General features: G+C 41.6%; 1 protein-coding gene across 1 annotated transcript in view; it reads left to right on the top strand.

Moving 5' to 3' along the window:
• Window positions 1–17,640: 17,640 nt before the first annotated feature.
• Window positions 17,641–26,580, top strand: part of LOC126417024 (uncharacterized) — a 67,592-nt gene continuing 58,652 nt past the window's right edge. The window contains exon 1 of the mRNA XM_050084914.1: window positions 17,641–17,764. The gene's annotated coding sequence lies outside the window, so the exon portion shown is untranslated. The remainder of the gene's footprint in view (window positions 17,765–26,580) is intronic.

Genomic DNA, 26,580 nt, shown 5'->3' with positions numbered 1-26,580 from the left:
GTAGTGGAGACATATCGATTCTTATGACTGGTTTTCGACGCCTGATTAACTTGGCTTCCTCACCTTCGTCAGCTTAAGCAGAAGTGCTGGCAGCACCTCAATACCCTCTGCTGCCTGAGCAACATTAGCTGGGGTGCAGATCGCTTTACGTTGCTGCAGCTCTACAGAGCCCTTGTTCAATCCCACCTTGACTATGGGAGTCTTGTTTATCGTTCGGCGGCACCCTCAGTGTTGCGTTTATTCGACCCAGTGCACCACTGGCATTCGCCTAGTGACAGGAGCTTTTAGGACAAGTCCGGTGACCAGCATCCTTGTGGAAGCCGGAGTGCCTCCATTGCAGGTTAGGCATGCACAACTGTTGGCCAGTTACATATCACAAGTTCGTAGTTCTCCTGCGCATTCGAATCACCATCTTCTTTCCCACCCACGGCGGTTCATCTCCCGCATCAGCGGCCCAGCTTAAGGCTTCCAATTGCAATTCATGTCCGATCCCTTCTTTCTGAACTGGAGGCTTTGCCTTTACCACCTATAGGCCTACTTGAGGTCCATTCACATACACCTCCATGGTGCACACCAAGGCCGCAGCTTCGTCTGGACCTTTCACATAGCCCTAAGGACTCAGTTAAGCCCGTGGCTCTATGCTGCCACTTTCTCTCAATTCTTGATGAGTACCATGGCCCCGAAGTGGTTTACACCGATGGCTCGATGGCTGATGCTCACGTCGGCTTCGCATATGTCCATGGAGGACATATTGAACAGCGTTCCATGCCCGATGGCTGCAGTGTTTTCACTGCCGAGCTGGTGGCTATATCTTGGCTCTTGAGCACATCCGTTCATGCACTGGGGAAGCATTTCTTTTGTGTACTGACTCCTTGAGCAGCCTACAAGCTCTCGACCAGTGCTACCCTCATCATCTTTTGGTAGCGACCAGCTAGGAGTCCACCTTTGCCCTGGAACGGTCCGGTCATTCAGCGGTGTTTGTCTGGACCCCAGGTCAAGTCAGAATCCCAGGCAACAAAATTGCCGACAGGCTGGCCAAACAGGCTACATAGAAACCGCTTATGGAGATCGGCTTCTCTGCAACCGACCTGCGTTCAGTACTACGCCGCAAGGTTCTTGCGGCTTTGGGAGATGAAATGCACAACAAACTGCGTGTGATTAAGGAGACTACAAATGTGTGGCAGTCCTCCATGCGGGCCTCTTGCAGGGAATCTGTGGTTCTCTGCTGGCTCTGCGTTGGCCACGCTTGGGTGACACACGGCTACCTCCTGCACTGTGATGACTTACCTCAGTGTTGGTGCAGCGCCCTGCTGACAGTGGCCCATATCTTGGTGAGCTGTCCTTTTTTGGCTGCCCTGTGATGAACTCTTCAGTTACTCGACTCGTTGCCATTAATTTTAGCTGACAATGCCTCACCGGCTAATTTAGTTTTACGTTTTGTATGCGACAGTGGGTTTTATCATTCTATATAAGTCGTAGCGCATGTCCTTTGTCCCTTTGTGTTCTCCACTCTGATGCTTTTAGGATGGATGTTTTAATGTGTCGCAGAGTGGCTGGCTTTTCCTTTTTATTCTCATGGTCGGCCAGCCACGGTCATCTGCTCTCTTGTGTTTACCCCTTCTTCCTGTTTCTTGCTACTCTCTATGGTTTTCTTTTCCTGTTTTTGTCCATGGTAGTGTTGGTTGTCCTCTTGTCTTTCTTCTGGTTCTTCCTTTCTCTTGTTATTGTGCTGTACATCTCTTTTCTTCTTTCCGCTATGTAATTATTTTACTGGGAACAAGGACTGATCCACAGACACGAGATCAAGGTTACCATGAGGCAGTATGTTTTGCATTTGGCCTCTACTTCTTTGGTTACTTACCTTCACTCTTTGACATCTGTCACTGCTGGCAAACTTCTTCTTGACTCTCCTTTCTATGTTATAAAAACAGATGTTTTCCTGAATCTTTTGTGTGATTTTGGTTGATCCACTATGACCAAAACTGTCATGTGTATAGGTAATTAAAGTATCAATACACTGTTCTGGACAACATAGTTTCCAATCCTCTGAGTCAGTCTTATGTCTCCTGAATAAAATACCCTTGTTTACCTTATAATACTATTCTGTCTTTTCTCCTCCTTTCTTACCCAACATGCTCTTAACCAATTTCCAATTCTGATCAAGATTTTGATGCCTACGGATGTCTTATTTTCAAGATCTCTTTTTCCTCCTTCACACCTCTCAAGTACATAATTTTAAACTCTGTCTCTCCTCCTCCAAAATTGTTAGATGATTCACTTCGTAAAGGTAGCCTAGAGAAAGCATCAGCAACTACATTTTCTGTACGCTTAATGTATCTGATTTTGTAATTGAACTGCTGTGAAAACAAGTCCCAATGAGTAATTCTGTTATGGTACAGCTGACACACCATAAGATTACAAATACTTTGTGATCAGTATAGGTGATGACTTTGAGACCTAGTAAGTAATTTTTAAATTTGTTTAACACCCAATGCACAGTCAAAAGTTCTTTTCCAGTTACAATGTATGTTTTTTCATGTTTCTGCAGTACTCTACTTGCAAATGCTCAATAACACCATCCTCTTCAACCTCCTGAAATAAATGAGCACCCAATCCAACATCACTACTGTCTGTCATAATGCAAAAAGGAAGAGATAAATCTGGTCTGAACAATATCTGACTTTGATAAAACTGTCATTTGATCTCATTGAAAGCATACTGACACTCCTGATTCCAATCCCAAACTGTATTCTTCTTTAAAAGTTCACACAAGCATGGAGCATTCAATGCTTGGCTGCTGCAAAATTTTCTATAAAATCTAGTTAACCCAAAAACTGATTTAAGTTGTTTTTTATTGTGAGGAGGAGGAAAGTTATCAGTAGCATCAAGCTTCTCTTTATCAGGTGCAATTCCTTTTTCAGACATAAAGTGTTCTAAAAAGTTAACTTTTTCCACACCAAATTTACCCTTACCTATTTTCAAAGTCATGACTCCTGATTCTAATTTTCAAAACACATCTCTTAACAGATTCAAATGCTCCCAAGTCTTTTCAGTGACCAATATGTCATCAACATACACGATTAATTTTGAACTCACTTCACTTCCTAAGACAGAATCCAGAGCTCTTGTAATTTCAGTTACAGATACATTTAGTCCAAATGTCTCCACACAATACTGAAAACACTTACCTCCATACAAAAATGCTGTATACCTTCTAGATTTAATTTCAAGTGGGCCCTGGTGAAATCCAGAAGTCAAGTCCAAACTACTCATGTATTTTGTATAATCAAATTTGTGTAAGATCTCATCCGTGTTCTCAGGATGAACATTCTCTATGATAAGAAATTTATTAAGATGTCTAGAGTCCAAAACAATTCTCACTCCACCATATCTCTTACTTACAACAACTTAAGGATGATTGTAAGCTCTCCTACTTCTCTCAATTACACCCCATGTTTCCATTTTCTGAATTTCTTACTCTACGTCTTTCCTTTTTGAAAATGGTTTATTATACGGCTTGAGAAAGACAGGTTGATGATCTTTAAGGTAAAGTATGCACTGACAGCCTTTCACTTTCCCTGGTTTTTGTCTAAACACATTTTTAAATTCCAATAACAAATTCCTGAGTTGTTCCTTTTTGCAGGTCATTAAGAGTTGCAGCTTTCCTTTCTTTACAATCTACTACACTTTCAAAATCCTGATCTTTAATCCCATCAAAATCTATATCATCATCACCTTGGTTTACAATGTTTTGTAAATATTTACAACTTTTCCCACAGTTTAATATACAGAAATTAGTTTCCACATAAGTATTACATTTAGGTGCCAAATTTAACAATTCTGTAGCATTCCATCCACAACAGGCCTCAACTTTCACTTTCCAATCCATACCAAGAATTATATTATCTTCAAGACTAGGGATCACTAAGCATCCATGTTCAAAGGTTTTGCCTTCTACACTAAATGTTAAAAGTGCCTGAGATTTTACCAGTTTGCTTTGCTTATCTGTAGCTCCTCTTACCTTTACACCTACAATGGGCATTTCCACAAAATTCTTACTGTATGTATCCACACTGTTTTCGCAGGGTTTTATCAATTTCACTGGTATCATAGCATTACTTTGGTTACTCATGTTGTCAGGTAAAGATTCTTCTTCTTCTTCTTGCGTTATGGCCTCTGTAGGACCACGGGTAGCCCCTCCGTGAACTGCATTTTCCTCTTCTTCACCCAGAACCTCTTCATTCTTTCTCTTCTCCTCTCCCGCTCTTCTTCCAAGATCTTCAGTTTCCATTTCTCCTGGCGGCTCCACTGGTAACATTCTAATCTTTTCCTGTATTCTTCTCTGTCATTGATCTCCGGCATATTTGTCAGTGTATATTTGTTCCTCCAATTTTCCTTTCCTTCGACCTTGATCCCCAATTCCAACGAGTCCTTCCGAAGTTCAACAATCCACTTGGTTCCTGTCTTTCCCCTTGTCTTCCCTGTTGTTTCCCACACTCTCTTCGTCATTCTGTCCATACTCATCCTAACTACATGCCCAGCAAACCTTGCCATTTGAGTCTGATAAGACTCACAGATTGAACACAATGAATAGATTCCATACCACAACTAATATCACGTATAACAGAAGGAACACAAACTATATTACTGCAAAATTACATTTCCTACTTAGATCTTCTTTCACTTTGTTCCACCAATTTGAATGCAAATTTTGACTAACCACAGCTAATGTATTCCAGAATCCACATTCATCTATGTTCCCATCAATCTGGTCCCAAACAAGTTTCAAAAAGTTTTCACCTTTATTCTCTAGGCCATAGATAACTCACCTTTACTGTTTGGATCATTACTCTGCATTACATTAATGAAAAACTGCTTTGACTGGACTGGTGTTCCATGGCTCTCACTTACATTATCACATGCATCACTTACCTTACCTGTATTTGCAAATAACTCTGAAACTTCATTATTCTTAAACTCCACAAATACCTGATACTCATCATCATCATCATTACCGCCATCATCATACTCTTCCAAAATTACTTCATCAACAACATTATTAACAACACAAGTCTCATCTCCATCAAAGTCACACACCTCACCTATATTCATTTGCAATAAGCTACCAGTCTCAGACTTTCCAACCTCAGTCATTTCACAGCTCTCATTCACATCTACATCACAAAAACCACCAAATTCGGATCCAATACAATTATCACCTGTTTTGCAGACATCAATAACACTGTTTTCGGACCAAGAGAAGAGATCATTAGTACACACTACATCAAAATTCTCATTACTCTTCTATTCTGGTTTGTGATTAGTATCTACATCATTATAATTGAACCTAGTATTCCAAAACTTTTGAGAAAAACATAAATGACAAATTTGATGTTTCTTCTGCTCAACTTCACATACCTGTACCACATTATTAATACTGTTATTATTGTCTAATTTTAGGTGTAAAGTGGGGGTCCTGTACTTGTTGTATTTCCTTGCCCCAAAACTGTGGATCTCCATTGAGGCGGACTGCCATTTCCCAAATTGTTACCACTATAATTGTTTCTCCTATTATATTGTCCATGGTTATCCCCATTATTCCTGTTCTGCTGAGGTTCAAAATTTCTGTCTCTATCATCATTTTGATCCTGATAGAAATTACCATTATCTCTGTTCTTGTTGTTATTACCATTTCGATCTTTATCATTTTGATTGTTACAGTACATGCTTCTTTCTATTATCCTATCCAGCCTGTCAACATATCGTAAAAATTGTTCAAGGTAATCATCAGGTCCATGTACTAAATCCAACTGCAACCTCTCTGATAGTCTCCTTTTTAGTGCTTCAGTCAATGTCATTTCATCAAATGGTTTGTGAAGATGAGTTAATTTCTTAACTTGATTTTTACAAAATTCTTTCGGTGTACTGTCCCTATTCCTATAATTGGGACCATTCAGAAATTCACTTTTAATTCTCTCTTGTTCAGTTTCTGACCAAAATTTATCTAATAAACTTTTTTCTAAACTTTGGTATGTTTCCCACTGATTTAAATTTAGATTTACCCAAGACGAGATTCGCCTTCAAGATATCTTTTAACAAGAAATATCTTTTAACAAGTTTAATTTTTTGATTGTCACTCATGCTTGAAACAAAACTCTCTACAATGTTGTAGAAAATCCACTGTATGTAAATTGTCTGATGGAAAACTTTTGATTGGAATGTCGGACCACGCAATACCATATTTTAATACAGATTGTTGTGAATGCAATTTTCCTGAACTACTGGTATTTTTCTATCTAAAACATTTACATTAGCTAGCATACTGTTTTCAAAATTTTTGATCTAAACTACTAAAGTTCTGTTCCATTTTTTTCTCTACAGCCTTCTGTTGAACTCTGACATCATTAACATTCTTCTCCTGATTTCCAGATTGTGCAACTAACTCATTTTCCAAAACAATAAATTTATTTCCTAATACATTGACTTTTTCATTCACAATTTTTAATCCCTCTGACAACCCGTTTTTTTTTAGCTTTGAAACCTTATTACTAAGTTGGTCTATTTGGTATTGCATCCTGTCCATTTTATCATTGTTTTCAGTTTGTATTTCCATTAGCTGGTCAGTAACTGCACTCAATTTCGCCAAAATCAACTGCATAACATCAGTTTTAACTGTTTCTTTGCTAACTACACTTTAATGTGGTTCAAACATGTCTAGACTACGTCTGACAGCTTTCATGTCATCACCACTACCCTCGTCTCTATTCATTTTCCTAGCAATCACATGAGTCCATAAAAAATATTAATTTCGCAAATAGTCTGTACTTATCTTTTTTCTTATTGATGTCCTTTGTCGTAGTTGTAAACTCCTCTTTCAATTCATCTGGTCAGTCTTTGTTAATGTTATCTCGTCGCTGTTGGTCCGACTTTGATGGGCTGTTCTAGGGTCTTCTTTCGCTGAGTGATTGAAGTTCATTTACATAAAAACTGCAAATACACAAACCCAAAATCCATTCTTCTTCTGCAACAGACAAAACTTCATTATCAGTTAACAGATCACGGCTGACGCCCACACTTGTAATCTTACCCTCCCACAAATCACTATTAAATTTTTCTTAGTCTCTTAATTATTTTCAAAAGCTTCAAGAGGTGTAATATATACAAAAGAAAAACTTTTTACTTATCTTCATTATCTCTTGTTGTTGGTTCCAAGTCTTGCGTCTAGGGGTACGTTTTTGCGGCTGAAATTTTGATTCAACATTGTGGGTTCCTGATGATTAAATAACTGATGACGATTTGCCTGTATATTTCTTGAATTTTGTTCTTTGTTGCATTATTAAATGTCACACTGTTTTTACAATTTCCACTTAATATTCCAAATTACATTGTTAGTGTCAATCATATAAATACGTCTGTCTTTGTCAGGCATGCCCACTACTACTTACATTCTGAGGTACTCACAATATTCCAAAGAGTTTACAAAGCAAAAGAGTTCACAAAATTTCTGGACAAAAGAATAATCCTCACCAAAGTACATCTTGTCTTTGTAAATGAGTCCAGAAATAAATTTTATAATTGGAATTTATAATAGGAATTTTAAGTATGCCAACCATTTCATAGTTTCAAACATCTCCAAAAGAAGAAGAATTTTAACCGCACATACAGAGTACTAACAAATTAATTTATTTTTATACATTTTAGCCTGAAATATAATACATTGTGTACAAAATCAAATGAATTCTTTTCAATGAAACAGCTAAGAATGTTCAACTATACAAGAATCGACAGTATACGTGGTATCGGTTACTTCTGTAAAAAAGGGTTATGTTAGGAAAGGGTGTCCCATTACAGGGGAGGAACCATGGAACCCCTGGTCAGAATGTGTGGTATCAGGGCAGACACTCTGCATATGAAACCTATTAAGTTCCAAAAAACTGGTCATTCTTCTGCAGCTCTCTCTTCAGTTGGGAATGACTCTTTTAATGCTACTTCTTTTGACCCTGCAGCCTTCCCTTCCATGGCTGCCCTTTGGCAGGAAGGCCAGGCTTGCCATCTTGGGGTGAAACCTTTTGCCCATTACCTGGTCTGCATCAGAAATGATGAGAACACTTTCACTGACACCAAACTGCTATTTTTTTGTGGACACTATCAAAGAAAAGTTTGACAAAGTGGACTCTGAGTAAGATGCAGTCGAGTTTGCTGTCGATCAAAACTTCTTCTGCCACCCAGTCTGTGGCCCTTCATGCCTGTGACCATCTTGGTAACATTCCAGTGTCCATTATTCCTCATCAGTCTTTGAATATGGTTCAGGGAATCATATATTATACGTACCTCATCCTTCAAATTGATGAGGAACTTGAGCCAATCTGGAACAGCAGGGCATTTAGTTGGTTCAGCATATTCTGAAAGGCCATAAGGACAATACATCAATACCAGCACCTTTATTCTGGCATTTGAGGATGATATCCTCCTGGAGATGGCCAAGATTAAGGTTTATCAGTGTGATGTCAAGCTGTACATCATACCAACCATGAGTTGTTTATGGTGTTTGCATTTGGGCGACATCTTCCTGCTGTAAAATGCATTGAAGATTTCAGTGCAGTGAATGTGGACATCCACTCTATGACAGGAGCCCCTGTATTCCGCTACTTGTGTGCATTAATGATCATGACCCTCAGTCTCCACACTTGCCGTATTGCCCAGTTTATAAGAAGGAAAAGAAGTTACAGAAGTATAAGTCCCTTCATTATTTATCCTACACTGAAGCTTGTCAGATATATGACCATTTTCATCCTGTGTCTTAGACATCTAACTTTGCCTCTATCTCATCCTTTCCCCTCCTCCCTCTTCCTTATCCCAAGCCCGCTCCCTCTCCTCTTCCCTTCCCCTGCATTTCCCATCTCTTCCCCTCTAGGTGCCGCTCCTCCTTACCGTCCGGAGAAGTGTCTGTCTCCCTCCTTCAGTGCCTGCTGGTGATGGAGCCTCTTGCTGAGACTCCCCGTAGATCAGTTCCTTGCAGACCACGACCTTTGCCTTCCTAATGGTGGTTCCACTATCCATTTTAGTCCTACTTTTGACACTTTCTCTGCCATTGATCTTTTTCTCACTTCCCTTCCCCATCTCCCTTTATTTCACTGGTCACCGCACAATGACCTGTGCTTCCCATTGATTCTTTCATTCCCTTCCCACATACTGGAGGCCGGGTTACCCCCTTGGGATTTCCATTACACTCATTGGCCTCTGCATACATCCCCGGTCATATTTACCCAGTCTTTGTTGGATTGGATTGATGAAATCATCTGTGAAGTCTCTGATATGATTATTCGTGCCAATGATATTACTGTTCCCCTCTCGATGCATGCCTTTTGCCAATGATGGCTCTGTGGTAGACTGTGGCGATTGCCATTGCCTTCTGTGATCAGCATCAGGTCTTTCAATGCATTAAGTGGCTCCTGTCCTCAACCAGTCTTATTGCCTTTAAATGCATGCGTGCCAAATCCTGTTACTTAATAAAACAGAGCAAGCAAGTGTGTTGGAAAAGCATAGTCTTCTCCCTAGATTCTTCTGTCCCTTTGTGACAGTTGGGGCTTTGCTGGAAACCCTCCAAGGTTGCCAGTGGGCATTTTCAATCCATGGTCTTGCCCTCCCACGTGATCTTTGTATGGAATCATTCGTCATCATGGAACACCTTGCACAACTCATTTTGTAATGGCAGCCTCCTATCCAGCTGCCCTCCTCCGGAAACAGTGGGATGAAGCTTCTCACTTGCATTTTACCCCTTGTCAGGCAGAATCCTACACTGAACTTTTTACTAAATGGGAACTTTTTCTGACCTCCTCTTCCCATGATAGTGTCCCTGGCCTTGATTCCATCCATAACCAACTGCTTCAAGACCTCAATCGTTCACAACAATAATATCTCCTCCAGGTGTTTAACCATATTTGGCTCCAGGATGTTTTCCCCTCTCAACGGAGAGACAGTATAGTGGTTCCTGTCCTTAAGCCTGGTAAGGATCCATCGCCCCTTGATAGTTACTCTCCAATCAGTCTTTTAGATCCCCTGCAAGTTATTTGAATGGATAGTGGCTCATCGGCTCTGTTGGGTCCTTGAACTCAGGACCTTTTATCTCCTTACCAGTACAGCTTTTGAAAGCGACCATCTCTGATCGATTTTCTGCTTTGGTTGGAAACCACAGTTCAGCAGGTCTTTTCTCAGCACCACCATCTTGTTGCAGTCTTCTTCAATCTTTGTAGGACCTACAACACAGTTTGGCACCATCACATCATTACATCTTACTTACATGCCATGAGTGAGGTTGTCAGGACCCCCCTTTCAATTTTTATCCACCAGTTCCTATCCCATTAGTCGTTCTCAGTTTAGTTCAGCACCATTCTCAGCTCTCCATGGATCCAGGAGAATGTCATTCCATGTGGTTCCGTATTAATGTCCTCTTCCTCCTCACTACTGCTAATGGACTTGTGGCCTCCACTGGACTGTTGGTCACCCCTGCTCTGTATGTAGATGATTTCTGTTTCTGGGCTAGTTCCCACACAGTGGAGCAATGGCTCCAGGTTACCATCCAGCGTGCTTCCACGTGGACACTCTCACATGGTTTCCACCTCTCCCCCCTCAAATCGCGGATGGTGCATTTTTGTTACTGTAGTACAGTTCATGCTGATCTGGAGCTCTGCTTCGATGCCACATCCTGACCATGGCCCCTAGTTCTCTTTCCTGGGTCTTTTTTTCGGTAACAAGCTTACTTGGTTGCTCCATATCTGCCATCTAAAGATTGCCTGTTTCTGTAAACTCAATGTCCTTCGCTTCCTAGCCCACACTTATTGGAATACAGATCATTTGACTCTTCTCTGCCTTTATTGGACCTAAGTTCTGTTCTGTCTGTACTACAGTTGTCAAGTTCGTGGTTGAGCTGCTGCTTCCACACTGATCCTTTTGGACTGAGTTCACTACTGCACATCCGTTTGGCGACCAGTGCCTAGCCCTCTCAGTAGTCTTCTGGTTGACACTGGGATCTCCTACCCCCTGCCCCTCTTCGTTTTGGTGATCCCAGCTCTTGGTTTCTTATGTGACTACTATCTGCTCTTTACCTGCTCACCCCCCATACGCTATTATTTTCATGGCTTTGGGATGTCATTCGCCCTCTGTCTTCCACCTGCCTGCCCTCCGGTGGGTTCACTGGTTGGGCTCCACTTCACTTCTCTCTGCCACAATTCCCATTTCCGTCTTTGTTCTGTTCCCCACATTCTCTCCTGAACGCCCCCCCGGGCCTTCTACTTTATTAAACAGCCCTCCATCTCTTGAGTTTTGTTATAGACAGGCTTGGTTAATGGCCTTTAGGCTATTGCCTGGTGTTTTTCCAGCCACCCGTTGGTCTCTGCCATTCATGACCTTCTCACTGATCGTGACCATGCTGCTTGTTCAGTTGATTTTCTTTGGGTTCCTGGCCATATAGATAACCCTGTGTAATAAGCTTTCTGGGAGGGGGCAGCTGCCTCTTCCCCCTCTCCCCCCATTCTCTGTGTCCTCTCCAGGTACAAATTTGCAGGTTCATATCTCTTCGCTAGAGTGGTTTGTCCTACTAAATTTACGTATGTGGAATTCCTTCCGGAACTGGAGTCACTCGGTTAGCATTGATGTTGGTTTGGGAGACATTTGGCCTTGCCTCCATGTCATCCAGGTTACCCCCATCCCCTTTTCACTATGTTTTGTCTGGTCTATTTTGTTATTTTGTTTCTCCTTTTCCTGTGTCCTCTTGTCCTAGTGTTGCCCAATTGTGTTGCGATCATTGTATGTTGTAGGGATTGGGATGGGTTGGTGACAGTGATGGCGTCCTGTCATGCATAGTGCCTGTGGGTCACACTCTCCTCCCTCCTGTTCTTTACTCTGCCTCTTTGTTTGCCTGTTTTCCTTTCCCATTGACTGAACTGTGCTATTAATGCCTGTGGGTCACACTCTCCTTCCTCCTGTTCTTTACTCTGCCTCTTTGTTTGCGTGTTTTCCTTTCCCATTGACTGGACTGTGCTATTAATGTTGCTCCTTCTGTAGTTTATTTGCCACCTTGGAACTCGGGACCAAGTACCTCACTGTTTGCCTCCCACCCCCCTACCTCCCCTCCCTCTTCAGTCAACCAACCAACCAACCAACCCTCCATGACATGTCTATGCACATCTCCATCACACATGGGCCAGCCAACAGCTGATGCTGGCTTGGGCAGTCAGCTTCACCAGACCAGCTCACATTTTGAAGTCCACACCCATGAACTTACAATGACACAATGGATGAGCCGTTTCCCAGGTTACATGGCAGTGGTTCATGGTGATGGCAGCACTGCCATTATCCTTGGTGTTGCACCACAATATGTCAATTACATCCCAAGAAATTGCAAAGTGAAGTTGACGCTTGAAATAAATGAAACGCATGTCCTGAGACTCAAGTGTGCACCTCATGCTGCCTGTGTCAGAGTCTCACCCAATGGGAATGTATGCACAATCCACAAAAATAAACAAGTAACACATCCAACACAAAGTTGCGTTTTTCAAATAGTAAATGTGTGTTTATTCTAGCAAAATGGCAACTAGAGCTACAATTAGAGATAACACACTTGAATTCACTTTGCTCCTAAACACATTTACTAGTGCCCTGTTGCCAACAGAAACTCTTTTGTTGTGCATTACATCCAGCATAGAGAATACACCCACATCTTGACCAATGAAACTGTGTCAGGTCAACACATGTTTGAAGTTCCCTCCGTTTGCATCAATACACATTTGCAGACGGGTAACTTGAGAGTGTTGCACAGATTGTAGAGTTTCTACAGATATTGTCGCACACGCTGCAGTAGTATGATGCTGCATATCCTCTATTGTCATTGGCAGTTCTTGATACACTATGTCTCTCACTGCACCCCAGAGAAAGAAGTCCAATGGCGTCAAGTCGGGGGACTGTGGTGGTCATCGCACAGTACCTCCCTGCCTCATCCACCAATTTGGAAATGTCATATCTAGAACATCTCTGGCAGCTTTTACATTGTGTGCGGGACGTCCATCATTTTGGAACCACATTGATAGATGAGTTTCCAATCCTAGATCCTCCATGAGGAGCACTAGTGTGTGTTGAAGAAATGATGCATATTACTGTCCATTCAATGTTCCATGGTAAAAATAGGGACCTACAATACAGTTAGCAACAATACCGTACCAAACATTGACACTCCATTGTCATTGATGAGCAACTTGGTGAATCCAGTGGTGATTTTGCATGGACCAGTAGTGCATGATCCACAGATTCACATTACCATGATTTGTAAATGAAGCCTCGTCTGTAAACAACATATTGCTTAGAAATACTGGATTATCTTGCAAATGCTGAAGTGCAAAATGACAGAATGCAATGCAGGATTCAAAGTCATTCTTGTACATTTCTTGGTACTGTGAGAGGTGGACCGGTTCAAGTAAGGTACGGCTCAAGAAGGGGCTAAACTATTCCCCTTTAGGAGTGTCATCAATGAAATATGGGCCAATGACGTGTTGTCATACAATACCACACCATACATTAACACTCCACTGACATAGTATGTCAATCATATCACAATTACTGGCAGCGTGAGGTGCAAGCTTGAGTCTCAGGACATTTGCTAGCTGTGCGCTTCATTTATTTCAAGCATCAACTTCGCTCGCAATTTCTCGGGATGTAATTGATGTATTGTGACGCAACCAATGCCATTATTTATGTGATTTTTCACGCTATTGATAGCATACAAAATAATAATGGGGGTGTCCATTTAAAAATACACAAGTTTGTGCTGAAAATAGTATTTCTTTATGTTTTAAAATTTTGCACAGTATTTGGTTTCCTAAGCCCCTGTTGTACATTTATGCTGGTGAAAACCGTTTTTGAATATTTATTGTTGTTCCAGAGATATTTTAAGTGGCAGAGTTAGGTGAGACACCCTGTATATCCAATATTTGGTCAACTATTTTCTAAACCTGAGCCGTTGTTCCTCTACATGCAGTTGGCCATAGCTTAAAGTGTAGAGTGCCCCCTCAAGATTTATTTATTTGTTTATTTATTTATTGGAGACACAGACAAAATACATTGTATGGATCAGATAAAATTGTATTACATGCCCTGATAAGTATACATTGTTTACTAACCTGCATTTAGCAAATTACAATTTTGGATAATAATATTGTAGGCTATTTCATACTAAATTACAATTTTAATATTAAAAGGATAGATTGCTAAAAATAACACCTTGTGTTGCATCCAGACACAATGAAATGACTGTTACACACTGAGCTTTCGGTCAAAGCCTTCTTTGAAAAGGAAAACACACAGCCATTCACACAAGCAGCACATCTCGTGCACACACGACTGCAGTCTTCAACTGCTCTGGCCAGAATTCTGTCCGGAGATTGTGGTCATGTGCATGTGAGGTGCCCTTGCTTTTTTTTTGTGTGTGTGTGTGTGTGTGTGTGTGTGTGTGTGTGTGTGTGTTTATTCCTTTCTGAAGAAGTCTTTTCATTGTGCCTGTCTGTAATTCAGTGCTTCAACTTTACAGTGAGTAGCAATCTATCCTTTTCGTGATATTTTTGTTGACATTTCAGCTGGGACTTTCTAATGTTTAAATTACGATTTTTTTTACATCATTTATGCTACATGTACTTGTACATGCAATTTACATTTCTTTTTGATACAGTAATTGCATTGCAATTAGTCTTAAACTGTAGTGCACATAGAATCATTTATACTATATGTAGCAGTTTTCTATTAAAAAAGTTTTGAAAGATTTATTAAAAGAGTTTTGTTATTTATCTTTCTCAAGTTTAAAGAGCCAGTGGGCATGCCACAGGGGTAACATTGATTCCCAGCAGATCACTGAAGTTAAGCACTATTGTGCTTGGCTAGAACTTGGATGGGTGACCATCCGAGTCTGCTGAGTGCTGTCGACAAGTGGAGTACACTAAGCCCTTGTGAGGCCAATTGAGGAGCTACTCAACTGAGAAGTAGTGGCTACAATCATGAAAGCTGAAAATGGCTGGGACTGCAGTGTGCTGGCCATCTGTGTCTCCATATCCGCAATCAGTGACTCCTATTGGCTCGGTCTGTCAGCACTGTTGGGGTTTCTGTGTCCTGTTCAGATGGAGAGTTTCTGTGATATTTGATGGGAATTTGTCTATTGCTCTTCGTCCCACATAAGATGGCTTTGATTTGTATTTCATGATCATGTGCATGGGCTCACAGAAGAGGTTCCATTTCTTTGCATCATGGTTCTTTTGTCTTGTTATCTTGAATATTGGGAGTGTGTTCGAATTTTGTCTGCCAAAAGAGTTTGTATAGATGTACACTGGGTATTGTTAACGTCTTAAGAGTTTTAAATGCTTGCTTCCTGATTCTTTCTATGTAAGGTTGGCTGTCATTCTTATTGCTCTTTCTTGTTGTAATATGAATAATCTATTAATGCTTGTTTTGGAGATGCCTCCTCGCAAAATTATGCCATAACTTAATCTCAAATGGATTAGTGTGTAGTATATAATTTTCATAATATTTATTTCTTGTAGGTACCTGAGTCTGTGCAGCACATATGGGCTTGAGCTCTGTTTCCCATTTATGTATTCTATGCATTTATTCCAGTTTACATTGTCATTTATTATTATTCTGAGGAATCTTACATATGTGGAGTGTTGATATCTTTACTATGAAAGTTTTGTAGTTTGAAATTTAGACAAAATGTTTCAGTAATGTTGTTACACACATTTATGTCAGTAAATTTTTGGAGAACATTATTTACTTCTAAGTTGGCTTTTATTTCTAGATTTTCATTGTCTTTATCCATAAACAGTAGAATTATGCTATAGTTAATTATGTTTGGATTGTGATTTGTATATAAAGTGAAAAGCAATTAGCTAAATGAATAGCTGTGGGACAGAGAAGTGTAGAGTTCTTGCTTCAGATCTTATTCCCCCTCCCCCCCCCCCCCCCCCCCCTCCCTCCCTCAAGGTATGACAGGTTCCAGTTTCCTGTATTCTCTCTTATACCACATATTCCTAATATTTTGCAATCTACACAGTCAAATGCTTTTGCAATTTGCATGAAAATGCTGTGAGATGACACAGCCATTTGGATACACTTTTAATATCTTTACGTATGTCTTGACCACACTTTTGTTTTTCTTTCAACTTTGTCATTTTCAAAAGCTACAAAATCTAACACACAACTGGTATCAGAAGATATGAAAACACGATACATTTCACCATTGATACATGCTGTTTAGTCCAACTGGCTTCCAAAATTTTGCCTTTGTAGCTGTTTGCACTTGTCTCGCAAGTGAGAATGTTGACGTGATATGATGTATTTAATGATTTTATATGACTGACATAACACTGGTAAGCTAGGAAGCCATATTCTAGTAATTGTAATATGTCTCTTATCAGTAGTGAAATGCATCATATTTTCATATCTTCTTGATCTTCTTTGGATCTTATGCCAGTACTTCAGGATCTCTTGCAGCTATCATTATGTAAATTGGATGGAGAGTCTCCTGGTCTAAAAAATTGTTATTTTTTATTTGGTGCACTGGGAATTGTGGCTCTTGAAGTTTATTACAGTCAGCTGAGTTGCCTCTTTGTGTATTTGATGAATGGAATGCTAGGTGTCTATCCTAAAGAATGTTATTTGTTAAAAACAGATTACCTATCTTATCATTTCTCAACTTTTCTCTTTATTTCAGGTTAAGCAACAATATAACTGAGGAAGCAACAGCTTTCTTCAAAATAATTATTCTTTTTATAATCTGGATAAATTTGGCTACCATAAGCAGATACAGCATAAAGTTACAAGGGCACCCATATGATAGTTCGTAGGGGGAGACGTAGACCTTGGGGTATGGAGTATTTTGGAAGATGAATGACAACTTGTAAGTAACCACAAAAAAGTAAGAGTTCTGACTGTTAAAAAACCTGTGTAATACCGACTTTTTAATCCTTTTCTTGAAAGAAAGTCACCTCACTACGTTATTCTTTTAACTTTGCATGAGAGCTAGGGGAAGGTAGGGGGGAGGCGAGCACAGTCTACCCCTTGCCTGCAGATATGGGTGCCCTTCTGAAGCTATATTGTGATAATACAGTAAACAGATTATGTTTCTATGGGTCACTTGTATTTTATTAAGATTTACCTTGACTCATTCCAAACTTAATAGTAATGTAGAAAAAGAAAGATTGCTACTTACTGTCAAGACAACAGGTTAAGTTGCAGACAGACACAATTGAAAGACATTTGCACATAAGCTTTCGGCCACAGCCTTAATCATAAAAAGAGAAACACACACCATTCATTCCCACAAGCAAGCACACGTCACACACACATGACTGCCAGCTCCAGCAGCTCGGGTTAGAATTCCTAAAACTTTTTCTTCTTGATAGAAATTATGCAACATGGTGGCTGAATCTGTTTTGATAAATGTATTATCACCATCCTATTTTCCCTTTTGTAATCATTCATAAGAAATATTTAGGTATTGTATTGTACACATTTGTTGCTCTTCTATTTTATTTTTTCCCCCCACAGATGATCTTGTTTGCAGTTTACATCTCGGAGGCTGCTATAACGTGGTAGGACACAAACAGCCAAAATTCTTTTATGCATGGAATATTGAAGAAGTGGTTAATTTGTATGGAGAATATAATACAAAGAAAGTTTATTCAGCAACTCTTCCAAAACAAATTTCACACTTGTTGGGCCTATTGAGGTAATCAGTTAATAATATAATATTTTCTTATAGAGGCAAAAGGTCACATTTTGAAAATGAAAATAATGCCAATTCTTGTAGATACACCAATACTAAACCATGGAATAATTTTTAATTTAAATGCAAATGTCAGTGATATGAAAATAGTAGTCTAAAAGAATCAAAAATTAGTTGAGTGTACCATTGATGGATATTTCCTGTGCTATTATGGTATTATTATAGCATACATAGAACATACAACTTGCAGTTTTCGTGGCATACAATAGCATACTGAAGCAATAACTACATGTATTTAGACACAATGTAAACATTAAACATCTATAAAATTTTTCAAATGAATTAAAGTGGCCTTTAACTGAACTAATACAAAGTATTGACAATACTAAGTAACATTACAACTACATTTTTATAGATTTTTGTTACAATTTTCAACTCTTAGTAATATCAAAGCTGTCCAGTTTACCAGTGGAGAAAGATGTGTAATTTACATGAATTTTACATACTTCACATGTAACTCAGTCAGAGAGTTGCGGTGTCACCGCCAGACACCACACTTGCTAGGTGGTAGCTTTAAATCGGCCGCGGTCCATTAGTACATGTCGGACCCGCGTGTTGCCACTGTGTGATCGCAGACCGAGCGCCACCACAAGGCAGGTCTAGAGATATGGACTAGCACTCGCCCCAGTTGTACGGACGACGTTGCTAGCGACTACACTGACGAAGCCTCGCTCCTTTGCCGAGCAGATAGTTAGAATAGCCTTCAGCTAAGTCAATGGCTACGACCTAGCAAGGTGCCATTAGTAACATTGCATGTATCTAAAGAGTCTCACTTGTATCGCCACAATCTCCAGATGTACCAAAAAGGATGGATTAAAGTTAAGTATTCCAGAAGCTACGTACTTTTCTTTATAGCATTCATAACGTATCCTGTTTCAGACCTCACGCACCCTGCTTTGGCTTAGCGCATGCCTTTCGGCTTCCTCTCATTGTGTCTAGGCTGTCTTGTCTAGACACAACAAGAGTGATACCCAATTTTTATTTTTTTTTCAGTTAGGACTCTGTGACAGTGATATAAGATCAGGAAATGTATCATTACATACCCAAAATGTATTACAAGTATAGAATAATGATATACTAAGTTACCAGATTATTGAATGAAAATAAGGGTGAAAACAGTTATAACAACAACAACAATAACAAACCTGCAGCATAAAAAAGATAACTTTATTGTGCATATATCTTTGTAATAATAGGCAAGGAAAGTGTGTATTGGCAGAGATTAGGACTTTCTTCTTTCACTTGCGCCTTTGTCCCGCAGTGTCGGCAGGGTCAGCGTTGTTACAACCGAATTTGGCATGGTTAGTTTGAAGGGTGGCCAGATGCCCTCCCGGCCGCCACCCTGTACCCCCCCAGGACAGAATCAGTGTACCCCAACTGTCTGCGTCTAGTGTAAATCATGAAACAGTGCAAACGTGTTTCAAACGTCTGCAAGTCATGTAACTGAGGCGGAACGCAGGGACCAGCCCATATTAACCTAGGGGGATGTGGAAAACTGCCTAAAAACCACATCTAGGCTGGCCGGCACACCGGCCCTCGTTCTTAATCCACCAGGTAGATTCGATCCGGGGCCAGCGCACCTACCTGAGTCCAGGAAGCAGCGTATTAGTGGTCTCGGCTAACCTGGCAGGTAGGTATAGGACTTTCATGTGAGATATATTTGGAAAAAAGTATCTGAGATAACTAGATCAAGTACACACACATCTCCTCTTTATGTGAAGAATTTGTCATAATTTTCAATTAATTTTGTTAGCTACAACAACCCAATCAGTTGGATCTGAAGTACCCACATAAGAACAATACTGTCTACTTTTCCATATAAGACAGTTAAGTGCAGCTAAACTATTGCTATAGGAATTTGCTAATATAAAGTTTTTCATCATAAATTTGATAAGTTGTGGCTTTTCAGTAAGAGTCTTCAAATCTTGTGAAAGTCCATCAAAAATGTGTTTTTAGAGTGCTGTGACCTACACATATGAGCTTGTAACATATGCTTACCTCAAACACAATAAAAGATGTGATTGTAATAAACCAACTATCTTTTAAATCACAGCATGATGGAACACTACAATACAGTTTAGAAAGCATACACAAGACTGTCTGCTGGAGGTGGTAATTGGTGTATAAGAAGCATTTTCCCACAGAGTGTTGCTTGCTATTGCTGCAGGCGATAGAGGCCCTTGACCAAAGTTGGTGGCATCTAGTAGCTGAATGGCATGCAATTCAAATGAATACACATATCAACATGTGACATGGTAGTGGTGGCTGATATGACTCAAATGAGCATGCATATCAACGAGCACCATGTTAGTGCTGGCAGAATAGCAGTAATGTGCAGGTTACTTCACCCCTCCTCCCCTGGGAGTGAAGGGAGGCCAGATCTGCAGCCTGCTGATGGTTGACACATCCTTATTGTCTGGAGCAGTTGTTCTGGGTGCAAATGGTTCCCAGTCTAGCTGAACCAGTGGGTAGGGACAGAAGTGGTGCGAGTGCCAACATGTGCACCTTCTCTCATCTCCAGGAGAGCCGGCAGATGACCCCGGGCACCCTGTAGGCATCAGTGTAGGCAGTATCTGCGTTATTGTAAGAGGAGGTTGTTTTGGCTTAGGAGGCACTTGTGGGAGCACATCAGGCTCAGACTAGAGTTCTGGGCACAAACCATGATGACATTGGTCCTGCTGCAGGAAGCCTGCCTGTTAGCAGTACATAGAGCAGCATCTGCGGCTGCCAGCCCTGCAAGAGTTCAGCTGGACTCTCGTCCCCAATTGAAGTCCTTCTGTAAAAACTGAGAAAGAACTTAAGGGCCTGCCCTGCCACAAATTCTGTGACATATTTGCGCATTTGCTTTTTGAAAGGGGACACAAAGACATTTTGCCTTGCAACTGTACTGTGGATGAAAGGGAGGCACCATGATGTATTGAATACCATTGTGTGAGCAAAAATCAAAGGCATCAACAACCAATAATCAAAAAGTGTCCAAAAAAAAAAAAAGGTCCAACACAGTTGATATCAATTATTTCCCAAGGTAGTGTGGGCACTGGCAAATATTGAAAGGGGGGGGGGGGGGGGGGGGGGGAAACAGTGCGCGATGCTGCTTGTTGATCTAAAATCTTGTGGCTCGCCATGACCAGGCACTTCACTTTGCTATTAATACCAGGCCTGAACACATGCCAACATGGCAGTTGTTTAATGCAGGAGTTTCCCCAGTGACCTTGATGTAACAGGTTGAGAACCTCCTTACACAACATTACTGGAATCGCAGCATAGGAAGTACCCTATTACGTCCTCAAGAGAATGACACCATCTAAGAGGGTAAAATGATGACAGAAACCACAGAAGTTCCACAATGGGTCAGATGCCCAGCTCAACAGATGGTGAGGCCACCAATGTCGTATCATGTGCAGTGCTTATTTAAACACCAGGTCTGCAGCTACTGCAGAGTGCAATTGTGGGACTGGTAGTGGGGAGACCATCAGTAGTCTGTCTTGCTTCTGTATCAAGTTGAAAACACAACAGTTCTCTTCCTGATCAAGCAACAGTTTGGGCCTCAGGGCAGTGAATACAATGTGTCCATATTTGCATGCTGTGATGTAGGGTGTATCTCAATGTTGTAATTATATATCGACAAAGGTAAGGCTCAGCATTGAAGGTGATAGTTAGCTTTGTCAGGTAAAGCACATGAAGTGTGAAACATGATCTATGACTAAAGACACCATATAAGAATAAGAGAAATTTTATAAGGCATAAATGACTGAAAGGGCTTCTTTTTCAACATTCATATAGTGCTGCTGTTGAATGTTTTGGACAGAAAAGTGATAGGTTGCACAAAGCCATTTGTATGATGAAGGGCCAGAACTGCTCCCACCCCAGACTGGGACTCATCCACTGCCAAGACTAAATGTTTACCATGCTGGGTGGCTTCGAGGCAAGACAGGAAGTGTAATTTGTTTTTAAGTTGCAAAAATGCATGCTCAAAGACCAGCGACCACTTGAAAGAAATGTCTTTGTGAAGTAACTGGTGCAGAGGGTGAGCCAGTGTGGCTGCATCCAGAATAAACCTGTGATGATATTCTATTTTACCAAGGAACTTCTGTAGCTCTTGCAAATTGGTCTGAGGAGGCAAAGCCATAATAGTGGCACAGTGCTGTTCCAGGAGTGGGACACTGTGCCTGGAAATTTCATGACTGAGGCACAAAAAGATGGTTGAAAAAATTGGGGCTTATTAAGATTACACCTAAGGACTGTTGCAAAAGAGCAGTGAGAAAATGGGGGTTACGTAAGTCTTCCTCCAGTGTAGTGCCTTGTACTACAATATTGTCCAGGTAATTAATGCCACAAAGGACATCTGCCGTAAGTTGCTCCAAAAAGCATTGAAAAATAGCTGGGAGAGTAGCCACTCCAATCATTAAATGTTGATACTGATGGAGGCATGGAACTGTTTTGTGCATCATCTTATGGAACCTAAAGATAGGTCTCAACTAAATCAGTTTTGAGAAAGATTTGGCCCCCAGTCAATTGTACAAGTAATTCATCAGGTCAAGGCAGAGGACATGTGTCAGTAACAAGCTGCACATACAGCAACTTTAAAGTCTCCATGAAGTCGGAGCTGACCCAATGATTTTTGTACAGTCACTAATACATAGTTCAATCACTTGTTGAAATTGATTGAATGATGCCTAGTGATGTCATTTGATCCAATTCAGATTTAACTTGTTCATGTAAGGGCACAGGTAAGGGCCATGCCCCGAAAAAATGTGGCCGAGCTGAAAGTTTATTCGTGACCCTAATCCCTCTGAAAACAAATCCAAAAATTTAGAACAAAATAAATATACACTCCTGGAAATTGAAATAAGAACACCGTGAATTCATTGTCCCAGGAAGGGGAAACTTTATTGACACATTCCTGGGGTCAGATACATCACATGATCACACTGACAGAACCACAGGCACATAGACACAGGCAACAGAGCATGCACAATGTCGGCACTAGTACAGTGTATATCCACCTTTCGCAGCAATGCAGGCTGCTATTCTCCCATGGAGACGATCGTAGAGATGCTGGATGTAGTCCTGTGGAACGGCTTGCCATGCCATTTCCACCTGGCGCCTCAGTTGGACCAGTGTTCGTGCTGGACGTGCAGACCACGTGAGACGACGCTTCATCCAGTCCCAAACATGCTCAATGGGGGACAGATCCGGAGATCTTGCTGGCCAGGGTAGTTGACTTACACCTTCTAGAGCACGTTGGGTGGCACGGGATACATGCGGACGTGCATTGTCCTGTTGGAACAGCAAGTTCCCTTGCCGGTCTAGGAATGGTAGAACGATGGGTTCGATGACGGTTTGGATGTACCGTGCACTATTCAGTGTCGCCTCGACGATCACCAGTGGTGTACGGTCAGTGTAGGAGATCGCTCCCCACACCATGATGCCGGGTGTTGGCCCTGTGTGCCTTGGTCGTATGCAGTCCTGATTGTGGCGCTCACCTGCACGGCGCCAAACACGCATACGACCATCATTGGCACCAAGGCAGAAGCGACTCTCATCGCTGAAGACGACACGTCTCCATTCGTCCCTCCATTCATGCCTGTCGCGACACCACTGGAGGCGGGCTGCACGATGTTGGGGCGTGAGCGGAAGACGGCCTAACGGTGTGCGGGACCATAGCCCAGCTTCATGGAGACGGTTGCGAATGGTCCTCGCCGATACCCCAGGAGCAACAGTGTCCCTAATTTGCTGGGAAGTGGCGGTGCGGTCCCCTACGGCACTGCGTAGGATCCTACGGTCTTGGCGTGCATCCGTGCGTCGCTGCGGTCCGGTCCCAGGTCGACGGGCACGTGCACCTTCCGCCGACCACTGGCGACAACATCGATGTACTGTGGAGACCTCACGCCCCACGTGTTGAGCAATTCGGCGGTATGTCCACCCGGCCTCCCGCATGCCCACTATACGCCCTCGCTCAAAGTCCGTCAACTGCACATACGGTTCACGTCCACGCTGTCGCGGCATGCTACCAGTGTTAAAGACTGCGATGGAGATCCGTATGCCACGGCAAACTGGCTGACACTGACGGCGGCGGTGCACAAATGCTGCGCAGCTAGCGCCATTCGACGGCCAACACCGCAGTTCCTGGTGTGTCCGCTGTGCCGTGCGTGTGATCATTGCTTGTACAGCCCTCTCGCAGTGTCCGGAGCAAGTATGGTGGGTCTGACACACCGGTGTCAATGTGTTCTTTTTTCCATTTCCAGGAGTGTAGGTCTTGATAAGGGACCTGATCTGACACAAGACGCACAATGTCAGTAATAGAAAATTAAAAAGCAGCGAAAGCATCTAATCCAAACAAATTTTTAATGTGAGATCATTAACAATCACAAATGTGACAGGACAGACTACAGATTTGTAAGCTGTGCTGCCAGTAAATTAACCAAGAACAGGAATATGCTGTTCATTGTAGCTTACCAGATGACTTTGATGGGAGCCAATAGCGAGGAGCCCAGCCATGCTTACATTTGAAAACTGAGGAGCAAAATAGTTGCTCCAGTGTCCAGTTGTAGTGATAACAGTTGGTTCAGGACTGACACTTCAATAAAGAGCTTATTCTGGCCTGCGAACAGTGATGAATTACAATGAATCTCAATGTGCATTTGTTCTAAGAAAGACAGAGAACGACAAACCGATGCAATGTGGCATTTTCTGTGGCACTTCTGGTGTAATGTATCCATGAAACAATTATGACAATAATCAGTTTCTGTAAAAATTCAGCTCGATGAAACTTCAAATGAAACACATTTTTGATAACCACATTGCTGTATTTCACCATAATCTTGAATTTGAAAACTTTCATACACTGTCGGATCTTTACAGAACCATGTTATATAGTTACAATGGAGACATCTCTGAGACATGCCTCCCCCATTCCCATTCACCACAAACTCAACACACAGACTCCTTCTCTTCGAATTTTTCTAGGAAAAGAAAACCAATGGTAACAGAGATATTACATTTCAGTAGTACATGTTTCATGGATGTCAGTTGCAGTTAGACTTCAATAACTTTTATGAAGATAAAATTATTAGAATCACAGATATATTTTGTAAAACATAAATGATTATCTAATTTTATATTCAGTTTCAATAACAGATTTTTTAAATAATTTATATATTGCCAAAAATAAGTTTATTTGCTGATAACTGGCAAAAGTAGCAAATCTGGCTTCTTAGGATAATTAACACTAACAAAGATAAATTGAAATTATAAAGAATCAGAATTTCAATATACACTGAAGTGACGAAAGTCATGGGAGAGCATTATGCACGTATACAGATGACGGTAGTATAGTGTACACGAGATATAAAAGGGCGATGCATTGGTGGAGCTGTCATTGGTACTCACATGAATCTCATTAAAAGCCTTCTGACGTGATTTTAGCTTCGCAATGAGAACTAACAGATTTTGAATGTGGAATTACAGGTGGAGCTATATGCATGGGACATTTCATTTCGGAAATCATAACGAAAGTCAGTTTTCTGAGATTCACAGTGTCAAGAGCATGCTTAGAAGCCAAATTTCAGGCATTACCTCTCACCATGGACAACACAGTGGCGGATGAGCTTCACTTAATGACAGAGCAGTGGCATCTGTGTAGAGTTGTCAGTGCAAATAGACTAGCAACAGTGCATGAAATAAATGCAGATATCAATGTGGGACGTATGACAAACATATCCATTAGGACAGTGCAGCGAAATTTGGCATCAAGAGGCCATGGCAGCAGACAACCGACACAAATGCCTTTGCTAACAGCATGACATCACCTGCAGCACCCCTCGTGGCCTCATGACGATACCAGATTGAACCCTAGATGACAGGAAAACTGTGGCCTGGTTAGGTGAGTCCCAATTTCAGTTGTTAAGAGCTGATTGTAGGGTTTGAGTGTGGTGCTGACCCCACGAAGCCATGGACTCAAGTTGTCAACAGGGCACTGTACAAGCTGGTGGTGGCTTCATAAGGGAGAGGGTAAGGATTCATTCCAATCCCGGGAGCGGAAAGACTTACCTTAGGGGCAAAAAAGGACAGGGTATACACTCGCTCGCGCGCGCGCACACACACACACACACACACACACACACACACACACACACACACACACACACACACACACACACACACACATCAATCCGCACATATATAGACACAAGCAGACATACGTAAAGGCAAAGAGTTTGGGCAGAGATGTCAGTCGAGGCGGAAGTACAGAGGCAAAGATGTTGAATGACAGGTGAGGTATGAGCGGCGGCAACTTGAAATTAGCGGAGGTTGAGACCTGTTGGGTAATGGGAAGAGAGGATATATTGAAGGGCAAGTTCCCATCTCCGAAGTTCTGATAGGTTGGTAATAGTGAGAAGTATCCAGATAACCCGGACGGTGTAACACTGTGCCAAGATGTGCTGGCCGTGCACCAAGGCATGTTTAGCCACAGGGTGATCCTCATTACCAACAAACACTGTCTGTCTGTGTCCGTTCATGCGAATGGACAGTTTGTTGCTGGTCATTCCCACATAGAAAGCTTCACAGTGTAGGCAGGTTAGTTGGTAAATCAAGTGGGTGCTGTCACATGTGGCTCTGCCTTTGATCGTGTACACCTTCCGGGCTACAGGACTGGAGTAGGTGGTGGTGGTAGGAGGGTGCATGGGACAGGTTTTACACCGGGGGTGGTTACAAGGATAGGAGCCAGAGGGTAGGGAAGGTGGTTTGGGGATTTC

Source organism: Schistocerca serialis, chromosome 8, assembly GCF_023864345.2.
Source record: "Schistocerca serialis cubense isolate TAMUIC-IGC-003099 chromosome 8, iqSchSeri2.2, whole genome shotgun sequence".
NCBI lineage: Eukaryota > Metazoa > Arthropoda > Insecta > Orthoptera > Acrididae > Schistocerca > Schistocerca serialis.
Note: the sequence above shows the minus strand (reverse complement) of the source record. Positions and strands in the feature narration are given on the sequence as shown.